We start from the raw sequence: 9,822 nt of genomic DNA, 5'->3' as shown, positions 1-9,822 counted from the left end.
TCACTTATATAAGTGAAAACATGCAGTATTTGACTTCCTGTTTCTGAGTTGGTTCACGTAAGATAATAACCTCAGTTTCCATCCATGTTGCTGACAAAAAAACATGATTTCTTTCTAGAGAGTAGATCTTAATTTTTCTCAAACACACAGAAAACTATATGAATTGATGGATATATTAATTAGCTTGATCATGGTAATTATTTCACGATGTATACGTATATCAAACATCACATGTGTACCTTAAATGAATACAGCATTTTTACTTTGTTATTTATGCCTCAATAAAGTTGGAGGGAAAAATCCAAAGTTTTGTTCTTATTTTCCCCAAGATGACTCTTCCGTTGAAAATAGAAACCAGGTCAGGCATAGTAGCTCACATCTATAATCCTAGCACCTTGGGAGGCCAAGGTGGGAGGATTGCTTGAGCTGAAGAGTTCAAGATGAGCCTGGGAAGCAAAATGAGACCATGTCTCTAGAAAATTAAAAAATTAGCTGGGCATCATGGTGTGCACCTGTGGTCCCAGCTGAGGCTTGAGCCCAAGAAGTGGAGGCTGCAGTGAGCTGTAATTGTGTCACTGCACTTCAGCCTGGGTGACAGAGAAAGTCCCTGTCTCAAAAAAACAAAAGAAAAGAAAGAAAGAAAAGAAAAAGAAAAAAGAAATTGGAAATCAGTTAGCATCCTTGAACTTGACTAGTCTGTTTTCTTAGAGGTTGAGTCAGTGTGGGGAGAGGAGATTGGAATTTCCTTTACCTAAAAGGTCAACTGTTACAATAAACGACTCCATTGACGATGTCACATTGTGTATCTACATAGTAGATACACAATCAACATTTATCAGTTGATTAAATAAATGGATTGCAGAAGGAATACTATACTATACTCTATTGTAACATTACAACATCTATACTATGTCACCATCCAATATCTGGAAGTTTGAGGGGGAATGGGAAAGAGGGAGGGCCATTGAGACAAGACATAGTTTGCTTTGCTTGGACTTGGCCTTGTCATAAAATTGCTTTAAATAATCTATAAAGTTTTGTCAATTTTTGCCAGCTCTGAAGTTGATCTTATTACTCGGTGAAAATTGAAATACATATCTAAACATCTGTTTTCTTCAGATTTTCATGTTTCTAAAAGACACACTTTGCACTTGGGACTCCAATGCCCTTAGGAATCAACAGTGGTATGCAGGGATATGGGAGTGGAAGTTTGTAAACAAGGGCACCCAGATGGTTTACAAACAATGGTCCTTAGGAGGGCAGGGACTTGTTACTCTCTTGTCTCTGTTTCCTAATCCTGCAAAGAACGTGGCTCACAGCAGGTACTCTATCATAGTTCTTAATCAGTGGGTGATGAGTAAAACAGTAATGAATTACAGGGCCAAAGTCTGGTGTTCTAATCAGGCCTCCAACCTTGCTATCTTCAAGAACAGCTACAACATGAAAATCCCTCTGAATTTCAGTAAGTGAGAGTGAGTGCTTCTAAGTTCTGGCTGTAACTTTGCCTAGTGATGAAGCAGAACAAGCTCATTTACTCTGGCCTGATATTGCTGATTCCCATCAACACCTATAATTGCTTCAAACTACACATCAGGCAGCATTTTCTGTAAGTGTCCAGAAATTAAATAATTTTCTCTTTGTGGGCCATATGGTCCTTGTTGCCACTTCTCAACTTCGTCGTTGTAGTGTGAAAGAAGCCATGGGCAATATGTAAGCAATATCTGTGGTTGTGTTCCAATAAAACTTTATTTGCAAAGACAGACAGAGGGCCAGGTTTGGCCAATGGGCCATAGTTGGCTATCCCCTACTATAAGCTATGAATGAAGCTGACCCCTAAAAAGAGTTTGAAGATTGTTTTTTTACTGAGGAGAGGCTACAGGTTAGAGTCCCAGTATTCCAGGTCAGTACCCTTATATATCTCTCAGAATGTCTTTCAGTTCTTGATTTCTGTTAACACAACTGTATAGAAGGAATGATGCCAACAGAAATAATGATACCAAACACAAATGATTGTACGCAAGCCTTTCATTTTGAAAAGATATTTATGGGATTCGTTCTTTAACAGCTATTCAGAATATCCAGAATTTTTTTTCTTTTCTGTTTTTTGAGACAGGGTCTTGCTCTGTCACCCAGGCTAGAGTGCAGGCCCTGACCTCCTGGACTCAAGCCATCCTACCACCACAGCCTCCCTCATAGCTGGAACTACAGGTGCAGACCACCATGCCCTCCTAATTTTTTATTTGTTTTGTAGAGACGGAGTTTTATCATGTTGCCCCAGGCTGGTCTCAAACTCCTGGGCTCAAGTGATCCTCCAGCTTTGGCCTCCCAAAGTGCTGGAATTACAGGTGTGAGCCACTGAACCTGGCCTCAGAATTCTTGAGTTATTTTCATCAAATAAGATTTCTGAGTTGTAATAATAAATATGTCTTTTATATAAGTATTAGGAACTGTCTATTAAAATAATAGATTATTTTACCTAATGCTACAGTTTTTGTGATGCCTTTGAGGAATCACAAAACAATGTATCTCTTATAGATTAAATAGATTAATAATAATATTAAACAATATTATATTAATAATATTAATATATAGTATTAAATATATTGATAATATTAATATAGGTGCTATTAAATAATAAATAGATGAAAAATAAATGTAATAAATAATAAACCTAAAATAATATGTTATTTTATCTAATGCTATGGTTTTATTGTTTTTCTGACTCCTTTAAGGATTCTCACAGATAGTAACATATTTTCCTCCCACACTTTTCCAAGACTGTTGATAAAGATAAAAATCTATCTTGCCTAGATGGAAAAGAAATTGGATTTCCTCCACTTCCTTAAAGGTAAAAGTTTTCACCAGATCTCTTAAAATGAGGAATGGAACCTAGAGATAAAAAGCCATGGTTCACATAAATCAAAAGAACCAAAGAGTTGAGAATGAGTTTGTAAAAAGATAATATTTAGCATACATTATAATTGGTCCACCAGAGTACTTATCCATTATCTGCTTTTTAAAGTTATTACCAATTTTCTGGGACATAATGGATAATTCTGTTCAGGAATTTAAAAGTAAAATCTGACATCTGCATGAAGGTTTCATGTTCACCTTCATTCTTCTTAGCTTCTGCTGGGCTGGTATTGCAAAAATAAAAAGAAGAGAAAAAGAAAAAAAAAACATGCTTTATGAATGTGGTTCTTAAATTGGCATAATTCGTGCGACTCCTGATCAAAAACGGGCAGTTTGTTCTCTTTTGCGGGATTTGGTCCTCACTTTAATCCTCCTAGCTACTGGGTTCTTCAAGGATGAAGACATGGGGGTTACCAAGCACAATAGATGAGCTATGCAGCACTTTCAAAAAGGGGTCAGAAAAGGTAAAATCTGTGTGCTTTTACCTGCACAATTAGGAACTGCAGAAACACGCATTTCACACGTTTAATCATGGGAGGAGAAGCCCGGCAAGAAAATTCATCATCCATCACAGACTTGATTTTAACAGATGACAGAGCACAGGTAAGCCTGCCTCTGTCTGCTCCACATCAGGTCATCTGACTGCCAGGAATGCTCAGCTCTCTGGCTATGAGACTGAGTTAAAGGCAGTTGCAGGGGCTGGTGAGGTACTTCAAGAACAAGTATTAGGATGAGATCAAATAGCGTACCAAGATGGAGAATGAATTTGTCCTCATCTCATCAAGAAGGATGTGGATGAAGCTTACATGAACAAGGTAGAGCTGGAGTCTTTCCTGGAAGGGCTGATTGTTGAGATCAACTTCCTCAGGCAGCTGTATGAAGAGGAGATGCGGGAGCTGCAGTCCGGATCTCAGACACATCTGTGATGCTGTCCATGGACAGCCACTCCCTGGACATTGACAGCACCAATGCTGAGGTCAAGGCGCAGTACGAGGAGATCGCCAACCGCAGCGGGGCTGAGGCAGAGAGCATGTACCAGATCAAGTATTACAAGCTGAATAGGCAGGCTAGGTAGCAGGGGGATGACCTGTGGGGTACAAAGACAGATCTCTGAGATGAACCAGAACATCAGGCGGCTCCAGGCTGAGATTGAAGGCCTCAAAGGCCAGTGAACTTCCCTGGAGGCTGCCATCACAGATGCCAAGCAGTGCAGGGAGCTGGCTGTTAAGGATGCCAACGCCAAGTTGTCCGAGCTGGAAGCTGCCCTGCACCGGGCCAAGCAGGACATGGCATGGCAGCTGAGTGAGTACCAGGAGCTGCAACATCAAGTTGGCACTGGACATTGAGGTTGCCACCTACAGGAAGCTGCTGGAGGGCGAGGAGAGCCAGCTGGAGTCTGGGATGCAGAACATGAGTATCCATACGAAGACCACCAATGGCTATGCAGGTGGTCTGAGCTCAGCCTATGGGGGCCTCACAAGCCCCGGCCTCAGCTACATCTTGGGCTCCAGCTTTGGCTCTGATGTGGGCTCCAGCTCCTTCATCTGCACCAGCACCACCAAGGCTGTGGCTGTGAAGAAGATTGAGACCCACAGTGGGAGGCTGGTGTCCAAGTCCTCTGACGTCCTGCCCAAGTGAACAGCTGCGGCTCCTCCCAGCCTGTCCCTCCTGAGGCTGCCCCAGAGCCCGGGAGGGAGGCCCCTGTGCAGGGGAGCACGAGGAACAGGAAACCCATCTGAGGCTCAGCCCTAGCCCTCAGCCCACCCACGGGGAGTTTACTGCCTGAGGACCCACCCTACCCCCGCCCCCCCCCCCCCCCCCGCCCACCGCCCATGCATCCAGCTGCAAAATAATTCAATTGCTGTTTTTTGGTCCAAAATAAAACCTCAGCTAGCTCTGCCAAAAAAAAAAAAAAAAAAAAAAAGCAGTTGCCAAGCCCAAGACCAAAAGCAGGCAGGATTTTGTAAGTTTGCCTTAAGAACTTAACCTACGTATGGTAGACATATAAGCACACACACATTTGTGGATTTATTTATAAGTATCTATTTAATTAAAGAAGCTACTCGCCATATTTCCTGAGATAAGGAATGAATTAATTTTTACTGATTTAAAAGCATTTGGATATGAAGCAGCAAAAGAATTAAACATCTTTAAGTTAGCATTTCAAACATTAGAAGAGGTTTCTTTAAATAGCGAAGTTTTATTTGTTTGTTTTTATAAATACCTATTCTCTGCAGCTAAGACTATAGGAAGAGTAGGGAAGAACCATGTCCTCCCAGTACTACAGTCCAGATGTCGGCTGGGTCCCGTCTACAGGTGCAAAGGATTCATGGACTCCTTCTCTTTCAGCTGAGCTTCCTTGAGTTTCAACATTCCCACACAAGAGAGCTGCTCCTTAAATCTTCTGATTTATACTGACGGGCTGGCTCTGTAGCAATTAGGAACAGACGCAGAAATAACAAATGCAATTATTTTATTGGCTACATATACTTCCCTCCTATGGAGTAGAACAAATCTACCTAATTATTCCCTTGGTGTTAGATGCTTTTGCTTTTAAATATAATTTGAAACTGGGTGCAGTGGCTTGTTCCTATAATCCCAGTGCTTTGGGAGTCCAAGGCAGAAGGATTGCTTGAGGCCAGGAGTTTGAGACCAGCCTGGGAAACATAGCAAGACCTGGTCTCTATAAAAAGTTAAAAAAAATAATGAAATTGATGATATTCCAAGTCTGGCTCTTTTTTGAGCATTCTCTGTTGCTGTGAGCAGGATCTCCACCCATTCAGTTATATGAACCAGAAATACGAGAATTTTCAGAATCAATAAACATCGACACCCAGGTACTGGTGGTAATAATAATTCCAATCGATGCAGAGATGGGACTTGTGTGAGAGGCACAGGACATTTGAGGAATGGAAACAAAACCTTTCTCTTTCTTGGGACTACTGTTGAAAGAATGGAACATGACTTTCGTCCTTCAGGTCACAGGATAACTGCAGCAGCCAGGAGTCACACACCCAAATAAAAATACAGGCTACACAGTTAAATCTGAATGTGAGATAAGCAACAACAAACTTTTTTTTTATAAGGATGCAACATGTTTCTTTTTTTGACATTCAACTTTAACTGGGTGCCCTCTATTTTGCTGAGAAAACTGAGGCAGGAGTGACCTGAAGTTCCAGGAGAAACAAGCCAGAAAGGCAAGGTCAGGAGATTTAGAGCTCAGACCTTGACTTAAAGGAATTGTTACTGGAAAGGGCTCCCAATCCAGGTCCGAAGAGAGGGTTCTCAAATCTCATGCAAGAAATAACTGGGGATGAATCCACAGAGTAGAGTAAAACCAAGTTTATTAGGAAAGAAAGGAACAAAAGAATGGCTACTCCATAGGCAGAGCAGCCCCATAGGCTGCTGGTTGGCTATTTTTATGGTTATTTCTTGATCATGTGATACACGAGGGGTGGATTATTCATGAGTTTTCTGGGAAAGGGGTGGGGATTTCCCAGAACTGAGAGTTCCTCCCCCTTTTAGACCATATGGGGTAACTTCCAGATGTTGCCTAGGCATTTGTAAACTGTCATGGTGCTGATGGGAGTGTCTTTTAGCAAGTAATGCATTTGAATTAGCATATAATGAGCAGCAAGGACAGCCAGAGGTCACTTTTGTCACCATCTTGGTTTTGGTGGGTTTGACTGACTTCTTTACTCCATCCTGTTTTATTAGTAGGGTCTTTATGATCTGTGTCTGGTAATACCAGTCCTGCTGACCTGTGACTAAGAATGCCTAACCTCCTGGGAGTGCAGCTCAGCAGGTCTCAACCTCATTTTACCTAGCCCTTGTCCGAGATGGAGTCACTCTGGTTCAAATGCCTCTGACAAAGCAAACCTACCTACTTTGTCTTTGCCTTCTCTCACATAGCCTAGGATCACCTTCATCCTGGAAGAACCTGGAAAGTCCTATCCTATTTTTCAACCTGCACCTGTGCCACTTCCACCACCTCCTCTATACCCTTGGGGGTACCACAAAAATCTCTTTTTAATCATGACCCAGTACAGAAGGAGATATTTAGTAGTGCAGTGAATTCTCAGTAACACAGTCTTATCACATGAAAGGATAAGTCCCATCATATCAAAGGAAAGAGGATTGAGGAAGGACTTGGGTCAGGAAAAGCCCTAGGAGTCATAGAATTTCTAGACGTAATACAAGGCACCCAGTTAAATTTGAATATCAGGTAAATATGGGGCATGTGTATACTAAAATATTATTCACTGTGTAAGAAAAAAATTGTAAGTCCCCCAACCATCTGAACAGATACCTTCTCTTGGCCAAGGACGATTCAAAGTTAACCTGAAAAACTAGTTTGCACTCTAACAGGGAAAGGAGAGCTGGATGCGTGTCATGATTCCCTCCTCCCTTTTGGAATTACTGACAGAACTGGCTCCTTACATCTGATAAGAAACATTTACAATCTGTTCTCCCTTAATGATAAGACCTTGGCCTCCACAACTCCTTGTCATAACCTAGGCATTCCTTTCTACTGATTCTAGGTCTTTAAATAATAACTCTCTCAACCAATTGCCAACCAGAAAATCTTTAAAACCACCTATGACCTGGAAGCCCGTGCTTCCAGTTGCCCCATCGTTTTGTATTGAGCCAATGTACATCTTGTGTTGATTGATGGCTTTTGTCTCCCTAAAGTGTAAAACCTAGTTGTAGCCAGACCACCTTGGGCCATGTTCTCAGGATCTACTGAGGGCTCTGTCACAGCCATTGGTCACTCACATTTGGCTCAGAATAAATTTCTTCAAATATTGTACAGAGTTTGGCTCCTTTCATTGACAGTTGTTTATCTGACGTTCAAATTTAACTGCATGTCCCATATTTTCATTTGCCAAATCTGGAAATCGAGTACAAAGTAGCTCCTGTGTAATGTGATACTGGCTTTCGGTTTCTGGCATGTGCAGTACATGATTGATACCGATGATGAGCAGGAATAACTATGTACATCTGATCATGTTTTTCTAGGACCATGCTTTTCAAACCAGGGTCCCTAACATGTCAGAGTGTTCCAGAGCACACAAAGTGATAGAATAACTATGGCTCTGGGTTTTCTTTGTGTGTTTGTATGTTTTTTGAGATAAGGTCTCTCTCTGTTACACAGGCTGGAGTGCAGTGGCATGATCTCAGCTCACTGCGACCTCTGCCTCCCCTGCTCAAGGGATCCTCCTGCCTCAGCCTCCCTAGTAGCTAGGACCAGAAGCATGCATCACCACACCCAGCTAATTTTTGTGTGTGTGTGGTAGAGATGGGGTCTCACCATGTTACCTAGGCTGCTCTCAAACTCCTGAGCTCAAGCAATCCACCCGCCTTGGCCTCTGTTTTTTGAAGGGTCAATATTAGGAATTGGCAAGTCATTTATAGTACATCATTTTGAAGGTGTCCATTTAATTGTAATTTATAATTTTAACTTTATATTACACCCAATATTGCAATGTAATTATAATGTGGAATGATAATTTACTTGAATTTTCAAAAATGAAATATAAGATCTGAAGGAGATTTCATAAGCTACTGTTGGAGCTCAAAAACCAAAACCCCAAAATATGGCATTTTGACATGCTGAACTGAAGAAGCCTCAAGATCTCTCTGACCTCCCCTGGCCAACCCACTCTCTCTCCCACTGAAGCTGAAGTTCCTTTATCTGCCTAAAATCTAGACCTACCATGGAGAACAATGATTTTTTCTTTCTCTCCAAATTATCTCATTGTCTATTACAGAAACAAAGACCAAGATGTGGCCAGGTGCGGTGACACACCTGTAGTCCCAGCACTTTGGGAGGCCGAGGCGGGTGGATCATTTGAGGCCAGGAGTTCAAGACCACCCTGGCCAACATAGTGAAATTCCATCTCTACTAAAAACACAAAAATTAGCTGGCATGGTGGCATGCACCTGTAATCCCAGATACTCGGGAGGCTGAGGCAGGAGAATCACTTGAAGTGAGCCAAGATCACGCCACTGCACTCCAGCCTAGGTGGTAGTCTGTCTCCAAGAAAAAAAAAAGACCAAGATGTGACCATACCTGCCTTTTTCAAGAAAGACAAGTGTCTCCAAGGATCATGTCCTTTCTAAAGAGAACTCTTTACAAGTTCCTGATCCATTCTTTTTCTCTAGTAATCCCTCCACAGAATTTCTCTTCTCCCCCAATCCCATCATCTGTTTCAGCAGGATCTAAGCCCTCATTCTTTCTGTAACCTCAGGATAGTGTATAAGCTTCTAGACCTGACTGGGGAGTTGGGACTTCATTCTGAAGACTTCTGTGTACATATGTTAAATAAATCTGCAGGTCTTTTCTCCTTTTATTCAGTCTGCCTCCTGTCACTGATTTTTCAGTGAACCTTTAGGGGCTAAGTCTCCCTGTGCATCCCGAGAAGCTCTCTGTGCTATGGGCATGGTACCTGAGAAGAACTGGTCTGCAGGTGCCCAAGTGAGATGCAGTTAGAGCTGATGTGAACTGAGTCGATGTCTACATAGGCATCTTAGCACTGAGACCACTGAGGGTCCTAGCTATGAGTGTATCCACTTTCAACAGCATCCTTATCTGATAAGGAATATAAGAATGTTCTTTTCTTTAAAGGAGAGGAAATTACTTCCCAGAATTTTCAAAGTGACTCACTCAACACCTAATTAAAAACACAGGGTAGCTTTTTGTAGATGTCTCATTCTGTGCCTATAGTGTAGTAATTTTAACTTTTTAGAGGCACTATAAATAATTGTCTTCTTGGCCAGGGGCCATGGCTCATGCCTGTAATCCCAGCATTTTGGAAGGCCGAGGTGGTAGGATTGCTTGAGCTCAGGAACTCAAGACCAGCCTGGGTAGCATATTAGGACATCATCTCTAATAAAAATGAAAAAGAA

General features: G+C 41.9%; 1 pseudogene; it reads left to right on the top strand.

The window, feature by feature from the left end:
• The first annotated feature begins 1,648 nt into the window (after positions 1-1,648).
• Positions 1,649-4,551, top strand: LOC144581233 (keratin, type II cytoskeletal 8 pseudogene; annotated as a pseudogene).
• The last annotated feature ends 5,271 nt before the right edge of the window (positions 4,552-9,822 follow it).

The sequence above is a fragment of the Callithrix jacchus genome, chromosome X (assembly GCF_049354715.1).
Source record: "Callithrix jacchus isolate 240 chromosome X, calJac240_pri, whole genome shotgun sequence".
Classification (NCBI taxonomy): domain Eukaryota; kingdom Metazoa; phylum Chordata; class Mammalia; order Primates; family Cebidae; genus Callithrix; species Callithrix jacchus.
Note: the sequence above shows the minus strand (reverse complement) of the source record. Positions and strands in the feature narration are given on the sequence as shown.